Genomic DNA, 26,809 nt, shown 5'->3' with positions numbered 1-26,809 from the left:
CAATAGCCTCCGCTAGAATTCAAATGGCCTTTAATTTTGTTGGCATAGGACTATACTTTTATGTACTGTCCGCGTGTGCACATAGCAAATGCAAACGCCCTCAGTCCACAAATGAGTATCTTATCAAATAGAAGTACAAAACAGGATTATTAGGAAACATGTGGATCATTTCAGAAGTCGAGAAACCCTCCAACAACCAGTTAATGCACCTGAAATTGTAGCGAAACTTCAACCCCTGAGGTGCTAGATCAACAAAGAATAGACATACTGATGTCTCTGTTGAAGTAAATAATTCTGAACTGCCATTGTCTCAGAATGTCCTTGATGCTGCAGTTCCTGTGCAAGTCGATCCAATAGAAGGACCTACAGTTGTAGAGTTGTCACTCTACCCGAATCCAGAAACCTCTAAGTCTAAATTTCTAATGGCATGATCTGTATATAATATGGGTTAAGATATTCTTGTAAAAAAGGGCTGTAAAACAAAGTTAAAATTGGAGTGTAGTAATTGTAAGTTAAACCATTTCTTACTGTTATGGGGATCATGTGATGAATCAGCCCTAAGCGTGGGGAATTTGACGGGACAGAGCTTTCTAGCCTTGGTCTTGGAACAAGCATGTAGCCTCATCAGGAGTCTGTAAATAAAGTTTACTGTTTCTTACAGGAAACCTGCCCAGTAATCCAAGTTTATTACAATTTACCCTACAGTTCATACCCCCCTTTAAACCTTCTCCACCCCAGCCTCTCAAACCCAGCCCCACCCCTCTCATCCCCCCACTGGGACTTGCCAGCCAGGACCCATCAATATCCTAAAATTACCTTGAAGTCCAGCTGCATAATCTCCTCTTTTTTGGGAACTGTCTGTATTCTCAGCAGTGGCCAGGCTCAAACCTGGCATTGCTGGGAATGCAGAGTTGCTGGCCAATCGGATTGGCCGGCAGTTCTCTAAAGTGGAACTTTCTCCCCAGCTGAGGGCAGAAGTCTTGACATTAGGCAATTAACAAAGCTTCCCGTGTAAAATGGCTGCAGGGCAGCTGGCTTCTTGATGGACAGGCTAACTACTGATTTTTTATTCGGTGGTGGTGGGAGCAGGGCTGGGGGAAGGTGAGGGGCAGGGAATACAGCACCCTGTAAAATACGCTCATAATGATTCTGTGAAGCTACATGAAAGAGTCACTAATCAGTAGATCAACTCTTTTTCCTTTGATTTTTTTTAAAGATAATTCGCTCGCAAAGGGTTAGACACTCTTATTCAGAACATTTTAATTCTTTAAATTCATTTGTATTTTCTAGTGTGGATACTATAAGTGTGCTTATTCATCCATCTCCCAATTCACACTCACACAGGCACAGAAACACATAAACATTCCAATAGTCATAGCAAAATCAGGACCCCATTTTGATATTGTGAGAATGGCAGGCTGTCACAAATTGTTTCAAAAGCTAATATTTAAAACCTGCAGTTGCTGACAATGTATTTTAATATACCAATGCTTCAGGCTAATAACATCTCATTTAGGAACTTAACAAAATAAAATAAACGTTGCTATATTAGTTAAATATTTGTTTGACATTTCCAGCCCTTGATACTGGAAGTGGCGTCATGAAACATGCTGGCTGACTGCACCACAAGTCAATATGCACAAGTATATCATAATGCTACCATGGTGTCTGAAATAATTAACAATCAGGCCATGAGAGAAATGGCAAATAAAAATTGACAAGAAAACTCTATTATTTCTATGCCTCTGCATCCTATTTTTCAAATCCACTGACCAGAAATATAGCAATGTGTTTTTGTGATAAAACAAAGCAGTAGCTGATGTTATTTTGACTATTTTAATCAGGTGAGAAGAAATTACATATCAAGAACATTTATACGCCTTCCTGTATTCAAGACGACTATCGCCAGGCAACACATTGAGGAATATTAAGGGAGCCATCCAAGAGAAATCTCTAATGGAATTTTCACATCAATTCCATGTCAAAACAATTAACTAAATGAAGAATAAATACATAATTTTACGAAATAGATTTTCCATCATCTAAGTCCACCATATTCCTGTCAAAAATGCTAATGTATATCAAAAGTTAAGTTATTTGACATACTACTGCTTCTGTTAAATACCATGAGCCACAATTTGCTGTAGGAGTGAATCTAACAGCATCTGCCCTTGGTCATTTAATTGTGATGATATTTTGGAAGGCAAGTTGCTGAATGTGCAGGCTGATAATGGCACAGCAAGGAAAAATGGGCACCTGGGACCTGAGTGAGCAGGGCAAGCAACTATGTTTCTCCTTAACCTATCATTGAAGGATTGAAAAATTAACAGTATAAGGACTGAGATAGAAGTGTAAATTAGAGAGAGTGATTCAATGTTGAATCAGGCGCAGAAAGAAATGTAATGGATTAAGAGGGAGAACAAAGAGACAGAAAATTTTAAAATTGTTATTTTAAATTTCACACTTTAAAAATCTCCAATAACAATTAAAACCCAAAGGAACGTGACTTGTAATAGTTAAATTTTGGTGCCAGAGCCGTTCATTAGAGGTAATTAACAATTAACACATCATTAAAAGAGTCTCTGGCAGCTAATGCAGGCTTAATTAAATATATGCGGACCTTAAATGACTCTAAAACAGGCTCCTTGTGTCAGCTCTGACCAGCTCTAATTTTCTGCAGTGAGTTTATTTTGCATTTCCTGTGAAAATATTGTATTTCACACTGTTCAATGCATTTCAATGGTGAACCAAATGGCAAAATGCCATTTTCATGAAGCTGAAGGCAGAGCTATGCAATTTAGATGGCAACTTTTGGATGTTTAATCTACCTGAAGTTGTTGCACCACATGATAACCTTGACATTACCTTGACAGCAGCTAATGGGCCATTGATTTGCATTCTATTTTCAGGGCAATTTAAACATAATTATAAAATTATGAATCAGGAAAAACAGGCTTTTTGCCACTAACTGAAATAAAGAAAACAAAGGGATAAAAATTTGATTACCCCATTTTGGTATTGGGTTGTGATTTGCGACCTGCCTAAGCCATTCACTGTGGAACTAGGCAGCACATAAATATTGTGCTTTCTCCTCATTTACATACAAACACATGAACATACAAAATAGGAGCAGGAGTAGGCCACTCGGCCCCTCAAGCCTGCTCTGCCATTCAATATGATCATGGCTGATCTGAATGTAACCTCAATCCCACATTCCTGCCGATCACCTTTCATCTCCTTGTTAATCAGGAATCTATCTAGCTGTGCCTTAAAAATATTCAAAGGCTCTGCTTCCACCACCTTTTGAGGAAGAGAGTTCCAAAGATTCACAACTATCTGAGAGAAAACATCCTCCTTATCTCTGCCTTAAATGAGCAACCCCTTATTTTTAAACAGTGACCCCTGGTTCTAGATTCTCCCACAAGAGGAAACATCCTCTCCACATCCACCCTATCAAGACCCGTCCGGATGTTAAAGGTTTCAATTAAGTTGCCTCTTACTCTTCTAAATGTCAGCGGATACAAGCCTAACCTGTCCAGCCTTTCCTCATGAGACAACCCGCCCATTCCTGGTATTAGTCTAGTAAACCTTCTCTGAACTGCTTTTAATGCATTTACATCTTTCTTTAAATAAGGAGACCAGTACTGTACACTGTACTCCAGATGTAGTCTCACCAGTGCCCTGTATATCCTCCCTACCTTAGTAATCAGTTTTCCTCATAATAAATGATAACATTCTATTAGCTTTCCTAATTACCTGAATACTAACCTTTTGTGATTCATGCACTAGGACACCCAGATCCCTCTGAATCTCAGAGCTCCACAATCTGTCACCATTTAGGTAATAAGCTTCCTTTTTATTCTTCCTGTCAAAATGAACGATTTCACATTTGCCTACTTGATTGTGATGTGCAGCCCATCCAACATGTACTGCTAGCTGGTTGTGTGCATAAGGGAGGGCCTATGAGCATGCAAGGCCAGGATCTGGTCCAGCTAGCCTTCAACTCCTAATTGCAGGCTTTCTCTCTTAAAGGGAAACCGTACCAGAGAAGTGAAGGTTGCAAAAGACATATCGAAAATTGAGCGTGAAGAAAAATGGAGCACCAGCCCAAGGGGAAGGCACCAAGATTCAGTGATACCATGCTGTTGTAAAATTGGATATGTTGTTGGAAAAAGATGTTATGGAGAGGTTTTTGTGGGTGGCTTTTATTATTGGCTGGTGGCTAAGGGAACACTATAATGGGGCATCTCAGCTGGATGTAAGGGTGAACAATGGTAAATTAGTGTGGAGAAGTTGTTTCATGGGAACATAGGAACCAGAGAAGGCCATTCAGCCCCTTGAGCCTGCCATTGAATAATGTGACCTAATTCCATATACCTGCCTTTGCCTCATAACAAAGAATACTTTCTGATAACAAAAATCTCTTAATTTCAGATTTAAAATTTTCTCTTGATCTAGCATCATATTGCCACTTGCAGAAGAGAGTTCCAAACTTCTACTACTCTTTGTGTGTATGAGTGTTTCCTAATTTCACTGCTGAAAGGTCTCGTTCTAATTTTTAGGCCATGCTCCTCTAGTCCTAGTCTCCTCAACCAATAGAAACAGTTTCTCTCTATCTACCCTATCTGATCCTCTTAATATCTTGAAATTTAAGCTTGATGATTTGCTCTCTCACAGACAAGGGGTCCAGGATACTTCCTCCCTGACACCTCCTGTTTCTCCTCCTGTTCCTTCTCCTACTGAGTTGGCCTCTGGATCCTGGCGATAATGGCTGCACCATCATAATGGTGAAGTTGTATAGAGCGCAGCCAACCACCACAAACTTTAAGATCCACTCTGGGCTGGACTGGAATGCAGTGCTTCCTGGGCAATCAAGGCATAAGAAGTGTTGTTCCAAGTGCTTCTTGCAGGCCTGCCCTACTCAAGTGTTGGGATTGTGGAGGGGAATCACCAGCCATGTAGAAAGAGATTAGCCCCTGTCCCCGGGCAGCCAGCCTCTGGTTCCTCTAGGAAGGCCAAAGACAGTGGTTAGGGCTGACTGGCATAGGAGGAATTCATCATGGCTGCATTCGCCAAATGATGATCTAGGAAGGGTCACACACCAACTGCACATTTAAGGAATGGAAGATCTTGCAGTTCCTAAGCCTCTCCCCACTGACATGGGGGCCTGCAAAAACACATGGGTGCTGCCGATTGTACACTCTGCATCACTGGGATCGTGCTATCCTAGATGGCATACTGGGAAGTATTAATGTCTCCCATTCCCCAACTGTGAGATGTAAACATTGGGGGCGATGGTGACCTTTATGGTCACAGGCAGAGTTGTCCTCGCCTTGGTGTGAGGTTCCAGGTCGGTTGGAAAGAGGTGGCACACTTTACTGACCACCTCCTTATTGAACCTGGGTTGCCTCAGGTGTAGGTACAAGAAAATCCTTGGCGTGTACAGCCTTCTTTGTAGAGTCCTCCTCCTCCTTCCTCACACAGCTTCCCCATCTGCTCTGTTTCCTGGTCCTGTTGCAGAACCAGAAATGCTGTAACCATAGTCCCCAAAACTGAGTCAGGTATTCCTCTGTACTCGCTGATTGTAAGCACCAACTCTGAAACCAACTCCAGAAAAAAAGCACAGCAATTCCAGTAACTCAGCCCTGGCATAAGTAAATCAAACAACTCACCTGCAACCTGTTGACTGGCCCTCTAAATAGTGCTGGTGCTGCTGAATGCTTGATCTTTGTTGCGTGATGTGCAAATTCATTGAATGGACCTGGGTGCTCCAAATCTAGAAAATGGGCATCGCATCAGCTGGTTGAGCTCTGTAGCATCATGACCTCATCCTGTTCCATTTTCTCTGGCGCTTGCAGGCGCACCTGCCTGAGTGCCATTCTCCAGCTGGTGGTGAAGCGCCAGGAGTTCTGGAAGCCATTGGCAGTGCAGTGCAAATCCCCAGCAGGATGTTTAACTTCAGTAGTGCTGTCTCCACTGATGCTACCGGTCAAAATTCACACCTAAAATGTCAATATTCAGATTTTTAAAAATCTCAGTATAAGACCTCCATTGTTTTGGTGCACTGGAGTACGTGTCATAAGATTTTGTTGAAGTGATTAAGATTCCTGTGGTTGAACATTCCTCCAGTATGCTACCCAAAGGAAGGGCTGTAGCAGCATAAAAGGGTGGAAATCCAGCGAAGAGGACCCCCAGTGCTGAACTTAGACATATGTAACGGATGTCACGGAGGTGGGCTTAGAAATCTGCACAAAGTTTCTTGCTTTCTAGCAGTACTGCCACTGATTCCGGGCACCACCAGGGAAGTATAGTGGGTGTCCTTGGGAAGCAGTGGAAGGCCTTCTGATGGCTCTTTTGTTGGGATGCGGCGCAGCAATATAGTCACCTATCCCTTTTCTTCGGCCCCAAACCATACTTCCTCTAGATCTTGACTCAGTATGAAGTCTAAAAAAAAATCTTCAGGTCTTAGGATCCCTTTTGGCTTGCCCCTCCTCTTCTGGTGCTCCAGCAGTGTCCCATTGCAGTATTGCTGTATTTTTGTTCCTGCAGTGGTAGGGTCCCTCTTAGTTATATTAATCCTAATGGGAGCCCGGTGTGTGTGGTTTACCAGCCCAGATCCAAGAAAATGGGTTAGGGCAATGGCAGAGTTGGAGCAGCAAGCTTAGGTCCTGTCCCAACTCACCTTTGGTAGAAAACACACCCTAGAGAAAATCTAACCCATGGAATTAATAGCAAATTAGCTGATTAGATCTTCGTAATGGAAAGAAGAAGGTATAAAGGTATCAAGGTGAAAGAAGGTATCAAAGGTATAAAGTTCTAAGTGGGTTTGGGAAGTAACTGACGGAGCTCTACAGGACCTATTTTTCGTGTTCAATTCACGCTACTATAAATGATGGAGAAAGGTGTACTACTAGCAATGTTATATAAGTTGCAAAAGTGGCAATGTAACAGTGATGAAGAAGAGTTAGAGGGACTGAAGCAATGAAATAAATAAAGAACAACAGATGAATATTGTATAAATATAACAACATAGTTGTATGTGCAACTTTTGTATACCATAAAGAGGTATCCATTAGCAAAGCTGGAAAATAAAAAAAAATGCTTGAATATTGACTATTCACTAGAAGGTTCTCATCATTGCAAAGCTATTAGCAAGACCAACTGAATATTTGAAAGCGCCTTAAGGTCATTTGATCTTTAGTCAAACCAAGCTATTCCAATGTTTTCTGAACTGATAAGCCCAAATTTGGAATATTGCATGCATTCATAGAATGTGCACATTTCAACATCACTTCCTCTAGGCCTATGTCTAAATAATTGATACATACAGTGAACAGAAGTGGCATCAGTATAAATGGAACATCACATGGATATATATTGTCCCACAATTAGGTAATTTTTGGATGTGACAGGGCATAATACACTTGGGCTCCATCACTCATATGTTATGTGGTTGGGTTGACAAGTTGCATAAGGGTAATGTAGCATGAAAATAAATACTTGCTTTTATATTCCATCTGATTATTATTTTCAGAAATATCCTAAAGCGCTTGACAGACAACTAATGACTGAAATACTGTCACTGTTCATATTGCACATAGCAAGGTCCCACACACAGAAGAAGGTGGGTGGCCAGTTAATTGGTTTTGGTGGCATTGATCAAGACAGGAATGTTGGCCAGGGCACCTAATGAACTACCTGCTGTTTATAAAATAGTGGCACTGAATCTTTAAGGTCTACTGAATCAGTGGAACAGAAAGACAGGATGTCAGTTTAATGTCCCTGCCGGTAAAGTACTCCCTTATTACTGCACTGATATGTCAGAATAGTTTATGTGCTCAAGACCTAAAGTGAGGCTTAACCATATGACCTTCTGATTCAGATATACGCTGTCAAGTCATTTGCCTTTATAATATATATCTGAGGAATGTATTGGTTAAATGTTGTTGCATCAACGAGTCAGTTTATAGCATAGGCTCACTTCTTGGAATTGCTCCAAAAACTCAATTTCAGAGATGCCACAGATGCTGCTGGCAAAGGTCACAAGACAGCATGGTTGTATTTCATATTTCCTGCATTATGAATCACTGAAAGAATTTTATATGATGCTTTATTTAAAAAAATATACCTATAAAATCAGTTAGCTATTGTATCTCACTGTTAATGAACTTTATAAAAACTACATACAATTCATTTTACCAGGATTCCCCCATACATTCCAATTATTTATGAATCATTAACAATGTGAATCATTCCAGTGTAAAAATCAAATCACAAACACTAGGGATTGGAATTTCTCCATGCTGATTAATGTGCTTATGCCAAACAAATTTATGCCAAATTCCTGTGCAGCAAATTTATTAACCAGTTTTAAACAAAGAAGTTAATGATTTAGTTAAAGTCAAGCATGCAAGAATTTGATTCAAACACTTTAAATAGGGTGCTAATTATGACAGTCAAAGGAATTTTATAGCCCAAGGTGACCTAATAGTTGCACTGTTCAGTCCAATACAATGCCATGTAGGCTGTAAGGCCTATATTCAATTTCCAGTCAGTGCAAATTAAGCTGATATAAGATTGAGCAGCAGATGAAGCATTACATTGAGCTTCAGCCAGCCATTGGCTAGGGAAAGGGAAATTATTCAGGTTTCTGCACCTGATCTCTAACTGGAATATGCATGTCATGGACATAAAATGAGAACAGGATTGGAAAATTGCTACCTTCATGGAATATAGTCCCAAATGATTAGCAACAATCCCATAATCCCAGATAATAAAAGCAGAATTTGACTTGCTCTGTAACAATAATCCAGTTGGCCTTATTTTATAAAAGCAAAACACTGCGGATGCTAGAAATCTGAAATAAAAAATAGAAAATGCTGGAAGTACGCAGCAGATCTGCAACCTGAAACGTTAACTCTGTTACCCTCTCCAAAGATGCTGCCTGATCTGTTGATTATTGGACTAATTTTATATTGGTGTCTTGGAATGCAACCCCGAAAACACTGGTGGAACTCCCAGAATCCAATGTAATAAAAACAAGTTTAATTTATTCAGTCACTGCAAAACAGTGCTTCAGAGAATCAGTCTTGTATGTGATTTTCTCCATGGCCAACACTTACTGTCTGGGCTCACTCATGATGAAAGGATTCTTAGGTGAAGTTCCAGACTGCTGCTGGTATCTGTGAAACCATACTGTTAATGCCTTCAAAGGAAGATGAGGGGAGGAAGAAAATGGGAGAAACTCAAAGGCTTTAAAGGCTAGTTCTGAACTGTTGGCATAAAAGTTCCGAGTCTGATCTAATCTAGTTTTTCTGTCAGCATATGTGATTGGGATTGTATGAGGAATGGTGCCAGCACAGGGAACAGTAGTTGGTTTGATACGATACATCAATTATGTAGCACTGGCAAGGATTTGATAAATTTACACGTGCCTGCAAAGTCATAAAATCACCTCATCAATCTTGTGGTACTAGACTTTAACTTGAAACATCAGGCAGGCCATGCGTTCCTTCTCCTTGCATTAATTTACTTCCGGCATTTGGGAACTTTTCCCACTGTTTTTGTATTGTGCTTCTCCTGATAGTCAAATGATGCCGGTTACCAACTGGTGAGCATGAAATCCAGACAACCATTAATCAGTGGAGTGAAGAAAATTCTCTACTTACCCTTTAATACAGTTAATCACTTTATTATGTCAAAGCTGTGCAACTTCCGCCATTGTCTTTCACAATGTTCCATCTACTCAAAAAGTCATAGTGTTACCAATCAATTGATTAGTTTACACAGCAGCGATTTTTCCTTATTAGCTTTGCTCTCAAAACTTGAATCATAATGTGTTTAAATATAATTTAAATGTGTTCTTAACAACAATTTTGCTATATAAATAAATTTACAATAGTTGATTTCTAAAATAAGTGTGACTTTTTGAGGTGAAGATTCTGTCAAAAAATAAACAGCTGATTTATGCACTTTTTTTGTGCTTCAAATGGATTTAAAGGTAATGGATGATAATGACCTTTTCTTGACTATGACCCATGGGTTCCATCCAGTTATATATTATATATTGTTAGAACAGTGTTCAATGCCTCAAAGTTTTGAATCAGTTACTTGATTCCCAAAAGGCAGAATTTTGCCCTTGATGGGCGGGTGGGCAGCCGATCCCTGCCGCCATTTTGCATAGGCGGGCCAATAAAAGCCCGTCCAGCGGGGTTCCAACTCCTGTGTTCATTGGGAAAATTAAATTGGCGGCGGGCGTGTTCAGACCACCGGTTCCAATGGGAAACCGGCAGACTGTATAAAGACCGGCCAGGCAGCCTCCTTTAGGCTGTTCACCATGGCCAGTCACCGGGCAGCATAAGAGGCGAGGGCAGAGGAGGAGGGAGGCAGGCTGCAGGAGAGGCCAGCAGGGGGCCAATGTGCCCCTTGGTTCTCAGATGCCTGCCTTGCTGTCCTCCTCCAAGAGGTGTCCAACCATTGGGATGTCTTGTTTCTGGAGGATGGGAGGAGGAGGACCCCCCATGTCACCAGGCAGGCGTATCAGGAGATGGCAGAGACTATAAGCTCTCATGATGCTGAGCAGTGCACCGGAATGCAGTGCGCAAACGCTTCAATGACTTGTTGCGCTCTGGAAGGGTGAATACCATGTCAGCCTTGGCTATTTTACCCAGCAGGTAGCCTTAGCCTTTGAGGCCACCCCCCCCCACCTCATGTCTTAGTGTCATTACTGCTTTGGGCATTTCCCACATGCTGGGTGGGCAAACAGATAGTAACCATGCTTACATCAGCCTTAATGGTTGAGGAGTAGATGGGTTCTCCCTGCAAGATATGTTGATGTTTGTCTCATTTGAGTCTGGGGGCAACCTGCAGGAGAGGCATCTAGGCACATACTCAGAACTCCAACACATGTCTTATTGATGATGATGAGATGGTGGACAGGGAGCCTCAAGGTGTCGTGGCCAAGAGCCATCTGCTGGCATCGGCGTTGCACCTAGTTGCGCCTCCTTGTCATGGGCGCTAAGACCTGTGTGTTATTCAAAGTGATGGACGCTGAATGTGTCCAAGGTGGCCGTTGGGGGAGGGCTTTGGGACCAGCTGTACTATCTTCCGGGGACTGATCACCAATAATGTGGACAGGAGCCGCTGGTGGCCTCAGGTGGGCCACTGTGGTTGGGGTGCGGAGTGTATGTGCAGAGTACATGAGCAACCAGCCCCAATAAATGCTCTTTTATGTTCTGCAGGCAAAAACAGAGCACAATATGAGGGACCATCAGCAGACTGGAGGCTGGAGGTAGGTACGCCTTGCTGCAGCACCTCACCACATATGAGGAGCAGGCCATGGAGCTGGGGAGGAGGCAAGTGGCCAGGTCGGCAGGTGTCGGTGAGGCTGGGGTGCAGCGGCCAGGAATTTGAGGGCCACAGTCCCAGTCACTCTGTCTCCCCACCATCCAAAGCACTGATGGTTGCTGCAATTGTTAATGCAGCAACACTGCTCATTCACAGACTGATACAGTCAGACCTGTGGGTCATACACAAAGGTCCCTCGGCCCCTTGAGAATGCGCGTCTCTAGCACCTTCCAAAGTCGCCTTATCCCATTTCTGACCACTATCCCCATGGCCTAACATGCCATGGCATTGCTGCTGCACAGCCAAAGACCTATTGCATCTTAGGAGGGTTTGTACCTCCACCACCCTTTCAGCCAGTGTATCTCACATTACTCTGTCCAAAAGGTCCTCAGCACCTCACCTGTCAACCTCATGGCACTCAACTTAAATAAATTCCACCACGTTAGTCATCCCTGCGCCAAGGGGAAATGTTGCCTTCTGTCCACCTGTTCTATGCCCCTCATAACGGTATGGAGGTAAATAATGTGACCTGTCAATCTCCTGTGCTCCACGGCAAATGTCACAAGTGTATGCAATGTTTCCTCATAACTCCAACTCTCCAGGTCAGGAACCTCTGCACTCTCCCCACTCCAATGCCATCCCTCCCATGAAGTGCAGGTCACAACTGACGCAGAGGTGTAGTTGTGGCCTCGACAGCGTTTTCTGCACTTGCAACATGACCTCCCTTTTCCTACATTCTATTCCTCAGCTAATAAAGGCAAGTCTGGCTTCAACCTTGTTAAATACCTTATGTTCCTGTTCTGTTACCTTAACGGGTCTGCCCAGCAAGGTCCCTGTAATTGTCGTGACTTCCCACGGTCCTACCATTTCTTGTGTATTCCTGTACCTTGCTTGTCTTGCCCAAGTGCTTAACCGAACACTTATCTAAATAACATTCCATGTGACATTCCTTAGGCCATCTGACCAGCCAGTCTGTATGCGTGTGTAATGTTTGGGCCTCCTCTTGACTATTTACCACCCCACCAATGTTTGTCTCCTTAGGTTCTTGAAGGGCGAGCGACTTATGAGGCTGGGCGGGGGGGTTGGTGGGGGGGGGGGGGTTGTGGGGAGAAGGGATGAAAGGTGTTGCTGACTGAACGTTAACTGATGCACTATCCTTGTTGGTAATTTCAGCATCACCACCGCATGGCCGCCAGGAACAAGTCCAGAGCACCCCCATCACACCTGAGGGCCAAGACTTGCAACTTGCATTACATCATTTCAGTAAGCCAGGCACCAGCGCAGCGACAAACACTTCGGTGGGGATTATGACGTCGGCTAGTGTCCCGGGCACAGTGGAGAGGGCATTTCACAATTGCTGGAGGAGATGGCATGAACAGAGAGTGCTGATGGCGCCAGCAACTGGAAGACAGCAGGGGACCAGGCACATGCTGAGTCTGGCAGTGATGATGTGCCTCTGGAGATGTCAGCCATGTAGCAGCTGCAGGACAAACAGCAGGGTGCGCGGGAGCATCTGGCAGGATTGCAAGAGGGTGTGCTTCACTTGGTCTCTGTGGTGGAGGAATCCAGGCAGAGTGTCAGTGAAGGCATGAACCTCAGGACAGAGCTTCTGGCTTACTCCATTGAGAGATTGGCGACTCCCATGGAGAGGGGCTTCAATCAGATTGAGAATCTTCTGATTGGATTATGCTTTGGCCTGCAAGCCCTCACAGCACTGATGGCCACAGGTGGTCATTGGCAATGTGGGAGATGTTCTGGGCACCAAGCATTGGCGTTCGGTGCCCATCCATCTGCAGTGAGCAGGGAGGTCCAATGGGACCTCATATTGGCGCAGTAGCTGCCTGTCGTCTCTGCGAGCTCCTCTCAGGGCGCTCCAGATGAGGGCAGCAGCTCCTCCGCCCCTCTGCCAGTGACCATTGCATCCATTGAGGCTGCGACAACTGGGGAGGTGCCAGTTCTGGAACCGGCCACTCCCTCCCAGGCGGGGCCAGCACAGGCCCGACAGGCCAGAGGACGCCCACCAAGGTCATCGAGGCCAACAGGACAGCAGAGTCAGCAGGCTGTCTCACAAGCCACTCCGAGCGATGAGGCGGCACCAAAACGGAGCACCCACAAACGTAAGCATAAGACACATTAGGCACTTTGTGTTGGCCCTAAGATGAGGGAATATATCATTATGTGCGTCAGACCGACGTTTGTGGTTTATTCTGGTGGGAATATAGTCCACTTTTCTGACCATGACTGAGGGTATTTCCTTTGTGCTGCATTTGTAGTTTCACAGATATATCATCAGTGTTTGAGTGGACATTGATGTTTCTGTACTAAGCCCTTAGTTGCAGCTGATGAAGTGGAAGATGTAGCACCTAAGTGCCGTGTGTGGAAGCGCCAGGAAATGCTGGTCGCGCAGATCCATGTGTGTGGGGGTAGCTGAAGGTTTGTTGGATTAAAGTGTCCCGGGTATCCCTGCCTCCTTGGTGTAGTAGCGGGTCAGCGTGCTGCCCCTCATCATCGCCCTGTGCTTCCTCATTGTCTGAGCCACTACTGGATTCATCATGTGCAGACTCATCCAGGGCATCAAGGTCTTCATCGTCCACTGAGTCCCCCCTTTCCAGCGCAAGATTGTGCAGAGTGCAGCAGACTACCATTATCAGAGAGACACGATCTAGGGGGTACTGGAGTGCGCCTCCTGAGCGGTCCAGGCACTGGAAGCGCATCTTGAGAAGGCCGATGGCTCTCTCCACCACAGCCCTTGTGGAGACGTGGCTCCTATTGTACCGCTGCTCAGCTTCTGTTCTTGGATGGTGGAGAGGCGTCATGAGCCACCTTCTGAGGGGATAGCCCTTGTCACCCACCAGCCATCCATCCAGCCGGGCTGGAGCACTGAAGAGCACCAGCACCTGGGAGTGTCTGAGGATGTAGGCGTCGTGGGAGCTGCCAGGGTACCTTGTACAGACTTGCAGAGTCAGCATCCTGTGGTCACACACTATCTGCACATTCATGGAGTGGAAGCCCTTCTGTTGACGAAGGCACCGGGCTCACCTGCTGGCACCTTGATGGCCACATGTGGACAGTCTATAGCACCCTGGACGCGGGGGAAGCCAGCAATGACCGCGAAGCCTCTGGATCACTGTGCCTGACTTGCCTGGTCGCAGCGGAAGTGGATGAAGGTCAATGCATGTCTGAACAGAGCATCTGTAACCTGCTTGACACAAGTGTGGACAGCTGATTGGAAGACACCACAAAGATCGCCCACTGAGCCCTGGGAGGAGCCAGATGCATAGAAGTGGAGGGAAACTGTGACCTTCAGAGCCGCTGGCATGGGGTGTCCACCCACACAGATAGGGGAGATCTCAGGGCCAATCATCTGACAGATATAGTTTACTGTTTCCTTTGACAGATGGAGCCTCCTTCGGCACTGCACCTCAGTCATATTGAGATAGCTGCTTCGCTGCCTGTATACCCTGGCAGCAGGATAGTAGCGTCTTCTGTGGCCCCTTCCACTAGGACAATCTCTTGGCCCTGCACCCCTTTTGCCTGCGCCTGGCCTCCCAAAGGTGGCTCCGCTGCATGCTGATTGTCCAGTCCTGGCCTCCTCCTTATTCTAGCCCTCCCTTCCTCCTCAGAGGAGCTGCCTCCAGTGGAGATGTCAGAACCCATACCCAGGCTAAATGGAGGCCTCCGGGAAGCTGCAGGCCCGAGAAAGATTACTGTCTGCAGACTGGTGAGCTGAAGCTTCAAAGTACAGAGAAAGCTGTTGGAAATCAATCTGAACTGGTAACAATCACACAGGCAAGTTTAAAACACTTTCTGCATTAAATATTTCAGAAAAAACATTAATATCCTGCCCGTGGATGAGGTTTGTTAAAAAATCAGGTACCCACCTGCCCGTTTGGTCCGTGCACCGAGCTGAAGATCGCACAGGCTCCTCAAAATCGGCGTCGATTGCCGAGATAAGGGCCTTAATAAGCCCTTTAATTAATGGTGGGCACACGTCCCGCGCATAGTGCGCCCGCCCAGCTAAATATCGCAATGGCGTGTGGTGACGTCGGACGCTCGCCCAACATCAGCGCACGACATTTTAAGCGCTGACATGCGGGCTCCGCCACCCGCACATCATCCAGAAAATTCTGCCCATAATTCTGATCAATCTTTGAGAAAAAGTCAATAGATTTGCGGCATAATATTCTGTGCTTGAATAATGTATCTATTAGACCAATTCAGAAACAGATTATAATTTATCTTCATATCTATTTGACAGTTGATTACTGAATATTGAAAATTCTTTTTAAATAAAAATACTGGCAGGGGACATCTTCTGGCCACTATGGTAATTACTATGTGCTAAACATATTAGGAAGATTTCTTTATTTGTTATTTCTAGCAAGGTCCATTCTTTTCAAATGTTTTGACAATCACACTAGAAACGGCAACAGTTACTATCCCCACCATGTTTATAATCTCAATAATACATAGTGACCTGAAGGAATATTCTCAGCTATTATTGAAACATTTAAACCATGGAGGATTATACTACATAGAGATGTTATAGGTCAATTAGTAAATATGCATACAATAGTCAATCCCAAATAACCTTTTAGTTCAACCAATAACCACAACAATTTCATTTCAGACATGACTGAATTTGAACAGTATTCCAGCCTGAAGAAAATAATGCCTGCACATAAAGCGTAGTACAGTAATGTGATACTTTGTTGACATTCTCCAGCCTGCTTAAAGGCAGAATGCAGAGTTACCAGAAGATACACTGTCTCATATTCATCCAGATGTGCCAGGAATATTTATGAATGATTTAAAAAATGTAATGTGCACAGAAAGTCTAGAAGGAAGTATCAAAATCTGTCTGTTTTTCTTTCCTTTAGTTTTATGGATACACATTTCCATTGTATAATTCCCACCATCGATGGGAATAAAGCAATTAATGGTGTAGCCATTTGTGGAATATGGGTTTGAGGAAGTAATTATTGCAACCTAATGAAATACTTTTGACATATTTGATAGCACTGTCACAACAGAACAATTTGACTTATTGGAAATATAAAAGACACCTTCATAAGACATCAGCAAAATATATAGAGGAGCTTTCAACTTGGAAATATCTGTTTTACCTTCAAAAATGAATCACTGAGACATTGAAAGTCAAGTTGCAATCTAATACTCCTGCTTCGCATGCAGAATGCTCCCATCGCCATTTTGAATTGGGCTTTGTTTTTGGTGCCCAGCAGGTTCAACTGAAATCAGCGGGCACTTTTTAAAACATACTAAATAGGGCCCAAATGCTCTTTTCAATAGCTGTGGCATCCTAGTTGCTAATTCTAGCTCAAGTCACAAAAATCAAAGGGGTGACCAGCTTGGAGGACACATGAAAGGAATCATCAGCTGCTATGAGGAGAATTACTGGTTACTTTATTTGGACTGCCAGTGTGCTGCTTTGGTGCATTTTTGGAGTTTTGATTGTACTACATCGTCAGTTGTTGATTCTTCCTCTGGTTATATAGTCAGACACCTTTTGGCCCTCTTCCTCCTGTCTCACCTTCTGCAAAAGCTCTGGCTCGCCCTCTGCCTGGATATCCATCGCAGCTGATTCAACAGATGAGAGCTATGTGAGAGGAATGTGAATTGGTGAAGGTCAACATTTTTAATGATGCTTTTACGCTAAGTGTGGTGCAGGGCTGTGCTGACAATGACACCAAGACTATGAATGGGATTCTTACCTTGTCAACCTGAATTAGGTCATTTAACCTTTTGCTGCACTGGTTCCATGTCACAGGAGCTCTACTTTTGGAATTTACTTGCCTAGCCATCTCAGACCTATTTTTCCTGGCAATATGGTAAGGCATTCTTTTCCATCTGCTGGAAATATTATATTCTTCCTTTATCTGACTTCCTCCCTTAAAGCTGCAAAGTGACTGTGTTCTCTCTTAGTCAACATTTTTGCCTTTTAGTACATTTGCAAAAACTTGGATTAGAGTCATAGAGGTCTACAGCACATAAAAAGGCCCTTCAGCCCATCAAGTCTGCGCCGGCCAAACAAGTACCTAACTATTCTAATCCCATTTTCCAGGACTAGGCCCATAGCCTTGTATGCCATGGCATTGCAAGTGCACATCCAAATACTTCTTAAATGTTATGAGGGCTTCTGCCTCTGCCACCCTTACAGGCAGTGAGTTCCAGATTCCCACCACCCTCTGGATGAAAATTTTTTTCCTCGCATCCCCCCTAAACCTCCTTCCCCTTACCTTAAATCTATACCTTCTGGTTATTGATCCCTCCACCAAGGGGAAAAGTTCCCTCCTGTCCTGCCAATCCATGCCCCTCATAATTTTATACACCTCAATCGTGTCCCCCCTCAATCTCCCCTGCTCCGGGGAAAATAACCACAGTCTACCCAATCTCTCCTCATAACTAAAACTCTCCAGCCCCAGCAACATCCTGGTAAATCTCCTCTGCACTATCTCTAGTGCAATGTGGATTCCAGAACTGCACGCAATACTCTAGCTGTGGCCTAACCAGTGTTTTATACAGTTCCAGCTTTTATATTCTGTACCTTGGCTAATAAAGGCAATTATCCTATATGCCTTCTTAACCACCTTATCTACCTTCCTCAGTACATAGGGATCGGTGCACATGTACACCAAGGTCCCTCTGATCCTCGGTACTTCCCAGGGTCCTACCATCCATTGTGTATTCCTGTGCTTTGTTTGTCCTGCCCAAGTGCATCACCTCACACTTATCTGGATTAAATTCCATTTGCTACTGATCAGATCATCTGACCAGCCCGTCTATATCCTCCTGTAGTCTAAGTTTATCCTCCTCACTACTTACCACCCCACCAATTTTCGTGTCATCCGCGAACTTACTGATCAACCCTCTTACATTCAAGTCTAAATCATTTATATATACCATAAACAGCAAGGGACCCAACACTGATCCCTGAGGAACCCCACTGGACACAGACCACCAGTCACAAAAACACCCCTTGACCAGCACCTTCTGCTTACTGACACTTAGCCAATTCTGGATCCAATTTGTCAAATTGCCTTGGATCCCATGGGCTCTTACCTTCATTATCAGTATCCCATGCAGGACCTTATCAAAAGTCTTGCTGAAGTCCAAGTAGACTACGTCAAATGCATTGCCCTTATCTACACACCTGGTCACCTCTTCGAAAAATTCAATCAAATTGGTCAGACATGCTGACTGTCCTTGATTAATCCCTGCCTCTCCAAGTGTAGGTTAATTCTGTCCCTCAGAATTGCTTCCAATAGTTTCCCCACCGCTGAGGTTAGACTGACTGGCCTGTAGTTCCCTGGTTTATTCCTTCCTCCGTTCTTGAATAATGGTACTACATTGGCTGTCCTCCAGTCCTCTGGCACCTCTCCTGTGGCCAGAGAGGTATTGAAAATTATTGTTATCTCCTCCCTTGCCTCACTCAACAGCCTGGGATACATTTCATCTGGGCCTGACTAATGAATGATATCCTGCAGACTTGTTAAAAGCAAATCATATCGTATCTGAAAGAGCTCTATGATCTTAAATCATAGTGAGACTTAAAGAAGGTCATGTAGTTAAAAAAACAGAAAATGCTAGAAATACTCAACAAGTTAGACAACATCTGTGGAGAGAGGAACAGAGTTAACATGTTGAATATTCCCAACCCCATGGAGATGGGCTTGGAGATGGAACTCAGCAAAATAGTTGGGAGCTGTGTTGAGATGGCTCCCCAATGTATTGCTGCCTCTGGGGCAGACTGGGATTCAGGTCAGCTGCCTATTGCATGGAGGCAGACAGCCAATCAGTGTGATTAAGGCCCCACTTAGGGGTCATTCTGTGCCAGTTCTGGTATTTGTCCGATGGTGGAGGTACCCTCCTCACTGTGTGCGCCGGCCGCAGGCTCATTCCAACTCCATGCCCCAATGACAAGGCCATGGGTATGAAAGGCCACAGCCCTGTCCATTAATCGTCCTGCGGAGGAGTTTCCCCGCCACCCCGCTCACCCTACTGACTTCAGGTCTCCTTTTACATCAACTCTCCTGCTGGGGCTGCCAGCTTGACATTACTACACACCCTCTGATTCAGCCTGCAGCCTTGGGAACCCTCCTGCTGTCCTCAACAGGGTGGTAAGCATGGAGGCAGACGATTAGGAGGCTGTCTCCTGGAAGGTTGCATCAGTGGGGAGCTGACAGCCTGGGCAGGCTCAGGACCCCCATATGGGCCTGACTTTGGGTTCCCAAATCCTGCTGTAAAATCTAGCCTAATATTTCAGGTCAATGATAAAACTCTGTTTTTCTCTCCACAGGTGCTGCCAGACCTGCTGAGAATTTTCAGCATTTTCTGTTTTCATTTCTTCTGCAGGATTTTGCTCTTGTAGTAGTGCAGTTGACATTGTGTACGTAGACTTTCAAAAGGCACTTGGTAAAGTGGTACACTATAGAACCCAGTTTGTAAAAGTGAAGGAATTAAAGTGGCTGCTTGGACATAAAATTGGTTAAGAAAAAGAGAGCAGAGAGTAGTGGTGATGGGCTATTTTTCAGACTGGAGAAATGAGTCTGTCAGGGGTCAATATTTGGACCATTGCTCAATTTGGGATATGTAAGTGACCTGGCATTGGGTATAGTGGGGAAAATTTAATAGTTTGTGGATGGCACAAAACTTGGAAATGTAATAAACAGTGGGGAGGATAGTAACAAGCTGCAGGAGGTCATGGACTGAGTAGAAAAATGGACAGATGATGAAAAATGAAATTTAATGCAGGGAGTGACCTATCTTTGGAGGAAGGGGAGAGGCAATTTCATTTGAAGGTCAGAATTTTAAATGGGGCAGATACAGAGACCTGGGGGTTCACCTTTGAAAAGTTGATAAATCTGTACAAAATAAAGTGATCATTGCCTTTGTAAACGTAGAACTGTTATGGTGACCGTTTATAAATCACTGGTTAATGTTGTATGTTATATGTCTGTTCAGTTGGTCTCACAAAGAGGTTCTGAGTCTTGTTTGGTTGAACATTCAATGTTTATTGATAACACATAACTATGTACATATATACAGAACATAGCCCAAGCTATGAGCTAACTCCATCCTTGCTTCCACACCGATCTCTGTCTGGTCCACAACTGACTAGTCTCAGGTCATGTGTCTCTTTGCATCACACTGGGGGTGGTACTGTTTCCCTGTCCCACATTAACCCTTGCTATGCCAGATACACTTATACTACATTTAACCCTCATAGGAATATCGTTTCAAATTCTGGGCACCAAACTTTGGGAAGGATGTCAAAGGCTTGGTGAGGGTGACAGGATATTTACCAGAATGATAAATTGGATGAGGGATTTCAGTTATGTGGGAAGACTAGAGAAGCTGCGATTGTCCTCCTTTCACTAGAAGAGGCTAGGGGAACATTTCAAAGAGATGTTCAAAAGCATTAAGGTTATGATAAAGTAAATATGATGACTGTTTGTATTGGTAATAATAAGGCACTTTAAAAAAATAATTGCCAAAAGAACCAGAGATGAGAATTTTTTTGTACAGCAAATTTTTACGCTTTGGAATGCATTGCCTGACAGGATAGTGGAAGCAAATTCAACAGTAACTTTCAAAAGGGAATCGAATACGTAGTTGAAAAAAAAGATTTTCACACCTACGAGGAAAGAAAGGGAGAATGGGAATAATTGGAAAGCTCTTTCAAAGAGCCAGCACAATGGGATGAATGGCCACTTTTTGTGCAGTAAGATCCTATAAAAATAATCCAAACAGCTGTTATGTTACACTTTAAGTGTACTTCTAGGCACGACCAATTGTAATAAAGTGTTAACAAATCTGGGGTGAATAACAGAAAATGCCAAGCAAACATTTCAATATATCCAAAATAAATGATGCATAAATATAGATGATTCAAAATTAATACAAGGGCTCCATCTAGTGGAGTTGTGTGTGCAATTCTTGCAGCTTGTGACATGTTTGTTGGCTATATTAGGTCACCAATCAAAATGGGCGCAGGGACCATGATGCGTGATTAACCTGAGCCTGTTGTTTCAAATACAAGCAGCGCACCTATGCTGCCTGCTAATTAATGTGATTTTTGTGTGCAGCCAGCACTCCATTATTCATTCCATACATCAGCAGGGGGCCCAAAATCATAACTTCCTTGCATTTCACAAAGCTAACTTACACCACTTCGAGGGGACGTCCATCATGACTATAGCAGGTGCTGGGGAGGTCATGCAAGGATCTGACTTCAGAAACAATGAAAGTGATACAACATGGCAGAGAGTGGACTCCAAGGTTTCCCAATGCTGCACTGAAGACCTTGGAGGAAATGGAAAGGAGGAGAGACGCCCTGTATCTGCAGGGAGCCAGGAGGTCCTCCATATGTATAATCAAAAGTCAATGGGAGCAGATAACTGTGGAGTCCAATGCCAGCAGTCAAGCCTTGAGGATCTGGATGCACTCCTGCAAGAAGTTCAATAACTTCACGTGAGTGATTAAGGCCAGTGAATGTAACTTTAAATGTCATACCCTACGCACTGTACCAGCAGCTTCAGCCACTCCTCAATTCACCAGACCCCCATCACCCTTCTACCAACATTCTCTGGCATGACTCACACCTAACATTCATATGCTGTACTGCACCCTCGCCCTGCACACACTCAGCACTGCTGCAAGCCTCAAAACCACATCTCACCATTTTCATATACTGCCAGCTATTCAGCCATGACACCCACATCATCCAAACAGATTGCATGACACTGACACACTTCTCTCTCTCTTGCAATACAAGGTAGCACATACCTGGAGGCAGCAAGAGCTGACTGGAGGGGGACAGGCACAGCTGCACATCTTTACCCACATGGAGGAAACTGTGCTGGCCATTATCAGAACAGCCATTGCTAAGGCTGTGACCAGCAGTAGGGCAGAAATCATTGAAGATGGTGGTATTCTGATAGCTACTCCCCCTCCTCACATCGCACTTCCCCCTCATCACACAATCTTTTCTGGTTTACCAGCTGTACATAATATCAGCATGCGTCTCTTACTTTCCCCTCCTCCCTTCACCACAAACTTACTCTTGTGTAATTTAGCTTTCAGATACCCAAGAACTTCAATCTGGCCAGACAGTGGAGGAACACTAGGATGAGCTTGATGATGAAGACACATTATAACTTGATTTCACACTCAGAGCTGCCAGCTCAGGTTCTTGCACTGCACATATCTTAGAGGATAGATTAGAAGTGGGATTTCTGTGTGGTGAGACATCTGGCATGAATGAGCTTGAGCAAGGGAAAGGGGCCTGGATAGCACAGGTGCCAGCTTGCTTGAGGCAAGGTCGCATGCAAGTTACATATGAACAAACAAACAAAGAATGCAAGTAGGCCCTTCAGCCCCTTGAACCTGCTCCGCCATTTAATAAGATCATGGCTGATCTGATAGTAACCTGAAATCTGCATCCCACCTACCCATGATAACCTGTCATCCCCTTGCTTACCAAGAATCTATTCACCTCTGCCTTAAAAATATTCAGATTCTGCTTCCACCACCTTTTCAGGAAGAGAGTTCCAAAGACCCTCTGAGAGAAAAAAATTCACCTCATCTCTGTTTTAAATGTGCGACCCCTTATTTTTAAATACTGACCCCTAGTTCTAGATTCTCCCACAAGAGGAAACATCCTCTCCACATCCACCCTGTCAAGACCCCTCAGGATGTTATATGTTTCAATCAAGTTGCCTCTTACTCTTCTAAACTCGAGCGGAATACGAAGTTCTGCTGCAGTGAACTTAGATGAGGTCATTAATGGTGCAGGCAGTGGAAGAATGCTGATGGGCATGCACAGTAATACACTTGGTGCATTGGGAAGCCTGCCAGGAAGTTTGTATTCAATTTCAAGGTGCATGGAAAAGTCGGGCACCATCTTGGCACAGTGCTTTGTTTAGAGCTCAGGACCCATTCTTTCCAGCAGGGAAGTGGTGGCCACCTCAATTAGCATACTTGTTAGTTAATCATAATGCAGTGTTTGATGGTTGATGTCCCAGCACACCCAAAACTGCTTGAGGTCACTCAAAGCCATCTAAAGGCTCCTCCACTGGACACCAACAGCCTTCCACCAGCCAAGCTGCAGCAACTGGGATAGCAGTGCCTACGAGCTGTAAGACGGCACATGGAAGGCAGACACTAAGGAAAGGTACAAAGGTGACTTATAGTGTATAAGGTACATCATGATTTATAAAGTTTGTGTGCTATGTTTATTTTCTGGCAGCTTTTATTTTTGCATTGTGGCTAAGAGGACACAGTAACAGACTTCTTCAAAGTCATACAGACTCTCTCTCCACAAATATTGTCAGACCTGCTGAGTTTTTCCAGCATTTGCTGTTTTTATTTCAGATTTCCAGCATCCACAGTATTTTGCTTTTAACTGTTCACCACTGGTCTGTTTCCTGTCACTCAGCCAACTTCTTATCCATGCTTCTACTGTCCCCTTTAATCCATGGGCTTTAACTATACTGGCAAATCTGTTAAGAAACAATAGAGGTAACATTACATTACTGGGTCTATTCTATAGGCCATTGTGTAGTGGGAAAGACAGCGAGAAAGAAATTGCAAGGAAGTTACAGAGTTGTGCAATAGCTATCAAGCAGTTATACTGGGGGAGTTTAATTATCCTAATTTGGACTGGGTCAGTAACAGTATAAAGGGCAAAGAAGGGGAAGAGTTTATCTAGTACGTTCGGGAGAATTGTCTAGTACAATATCTATACCTGGCCCAATGAGGAAAAAGGCACTACTGCACCTGGTCCTGGGAAATGAAATAGAATCATAGGAAGTTTACAGCACAGAAAGAAGCCACTTGGCCCATTGCGTCTGTGTCGGCTGAAAAGTGGGCCATCCAGCCTAATCCCACTTTCCAGAATTTGTTCTGTAGTCCTGCAGGTTATGACACTTCAGGTCCATATCCAGACACCTTTGAAATGAGTTGAGGGTTTCTGCCTCTCCTATCCTTTCAGGCAGTGGGTTCCAGACCACCACTGGCATCTGGGTGAAAAAATGTTTCCTCATCTCCCCTCTAATCTTTTTGCCAATCGCTTTAAATCTATGCCTCCTAGTCTTGGACCTCTCTGTTAAAGTAAATAGGCCCTTCCCATTCATTCTATCCAGGCCCCTCACAACCTTGTACATCTCAATCAAATTATCCCCTCAGCTTCTTCTGTTCCAAGGAGAACAATCCCAGCCTACTCAACCTTTCCTCATAGCTGCAATTATCCAGTCCTGGCAACATCCTCATAAATCTCCTCTGTACCTCTCTAGTGCAGATAGGTCAAGTGGATCAAGTATCAGTAAGAGAACATTTAGGGGGCAGTGATCATTGTATCATGTGGGTTAGGTTAGCTATGGCAGAAGGGAAGGAGCAATTCTGAGTAAAAATAATTAATTAGGGGAGGGCCAATTTCAATGGGGTGAGAACAGATCTGGCCCAGATAAATTAACCTCCGGCTGAGAGCCCTTCTGCCTCTCCTCCACCTCCCTCTTGTAACAGTTTGTCCTGCTTGGCATGTTCTCTGCTCATTCTCACGGTTATGCTCTTGATCTTAATAACCAATAAACACAGGAAGGACTGTGTGGGAGAGTGTGCTAAAAGGGCTGAAATCAATGTTGGATCTGCTACGGAAAGAAAAATAAAGAGGGACAGAAAGATTGGATGAAGGGAAAGTGATTAAAAAAAAACAAAACAATGAGTAAATGTAAATTAAACTTAAACTTTTTAAAAATCTTCCTGAAAAATTCAAAACCTCAAGGAATGACACTCCAGGTTTATAATAGTTAATTTTTGGTGCCAGAGGTGTTAACTGGCATCCATCAATATTTATCATATCGCTAAAAGGGTACTTATGCTTATAACTACTAGGACTAAATATATATAGTGGGTTTAGTTTATACTAAACAAATACTGCAACTTCACAGGAAGAATTTTCAGGCGGAGCCCACTCACCGAGGTGTAAAATGATGCGGGGTGACGTTGGGCTTGCGTCCCAACATCGCAGCACATCATTTAGACTTTCAGTTCAGCGGGCGCACACCGGAGTCGGCTGCGCACCCACCGAACTGTCAAAGGCCTATTAATGCCATTTAAATATCAATTAAAGTTATTAACTGAGCTGTCCGTCCAAGATTAAGGCTGGCGGGCAGGCCAAGAGCCCAGGCGGCCTTTGCATATTTCATGGAATCTCTTCCACGGGCAGGATGAGGTTTCATGAGGGGTTTATAAATTAAATAAATTTTTTCATTAATGTTCCTTGACATGTCCCAGCTCAGAGGGGACATGTCTTAAAATATTTTCTTTTCTTTAAACTTTTAAACCTTAGACTAATCTCCCTGAGGCACCTCTGTGCCTCAGGTAGATTTCTGCGCTCTTTCGCGCACATATAGCACACATCACGCTGGGTGGGCCTTAATTGGCTCGCCCACGTAAAATTGCGGTGCGGACCCAATCGGGGGCACGGATCGGCTTCACACCCGCCCCCGCCCACTCCCCCACAACACCCCGAATGGGGGGTAATTTCCGCCCCACATCATTCAGTGCACAGTGTGAATGCAATGAAATGCTATTTTGTGAAGCAAAGATGCAGCAGCGTGCATCAGGCAGCAACTTTTGGATATTTGCTTTTCACTGCACATCTGTTGCTCATCTGAATTTGCTGTAACATTTTGGCAAAAATAGCAATGAATGTCATTAGCCTCACAGTTATTTTGACAGCAAATTATGGCACAATAATTCAAGAAAATTAATGATGCAGAACTCCAGCATCAGTGTTATTAGGCTAAAGAATTTGAATTGAAGCATGTACAGGCCTCCTCTGCAATTCATATGACAGACTCAGCTTGCCCTTTATGAATGATGTGAACCCCATATATACAACCGACTTAGTATTCCAGTATTCGTAACTCTTTGCTAATAGTTCTACTTCAGCATATCTTTGTTAAGAAATCTATTGTAAAAATAAGGAACCAGAATTTACTGTAACAGATGAATGAGTGGCAAAGTTGTAAGTGGGAGACAGTGCCCTCTACAGGGATCAGGGTCAATGTGTATAGAGCAAGCAATAATGAAGTACCGTGAAAAGGACAGCATAGAGACTGAACGAAGAGTGTAAGTTAGAATAGTGACTTCACTGCCAAATCAGGTATTGATGACAACATAAAGGGGAGAGAAAGAAAGACTGGATTAAGTGAGAGAGAAAAAAAGGGAGAAAGAAGAAGTGAAAATTTTACTTGATATATATATATATATTAATCTTCAACAATTAAATGATAAAAAAATAAGATTCCAAATTTAGCGATTTTCAGAACTAGAGGGACTGTTCAGCAGTAATTCAGACTTATACTATTAAAAAAGATACTTAGACTGGAATGGACAAGCTCTAACTTGCAGTGGCGAATTTAGTTTGCACCTGCTATGC

At 43.8% G+C, this 26,809-nt stretch overlaps 1 long non-coding RNA gene across 1 annotated transcript in view; it reads left to right on the top strand.

Annotated features, from left to right (window-relative positions):
- LOC121275670 overlaps positions 1 to 7,113 on the top strand; it is a 74,120-nt gene extending 67,007 nt beyond the window's left edge. The window contains exon 3 of the long non-coding RNA XR_005942537.1: positions 4,033 to 7,113. This is a non-coding gene — a long non-coding RNA (uncharacterized LOC121275670). The remainder of the gene's footprint in view (positions 1 to 4,032) is intronic.
- Positions 7,114 to 26,809: the final 19,696 nt, after the last annotated feature.

The sequence above is a fragment of the Carcharodon carcharias genome, chromosome 3 (assembly GCF_017639515.1).
Source record: "Carcharodon carcharias isolate sCarCar2 chromosome 3, sCarCar2.pri, whole genome shotgun sequence".
In the NCBI taxonomy this organism is placed as follows: Eukaryota; Metazoa; Chordata; class Chondrichthyes; order Lamniformes; family Lamnidae; genus Carcharodon; species Carcharodon carcharias.
The sequence above is the reverse complement of the archived record's forward strand: the minus strand, read 5'-3'. Positions and strand labels throughout refer to the sequence as shown.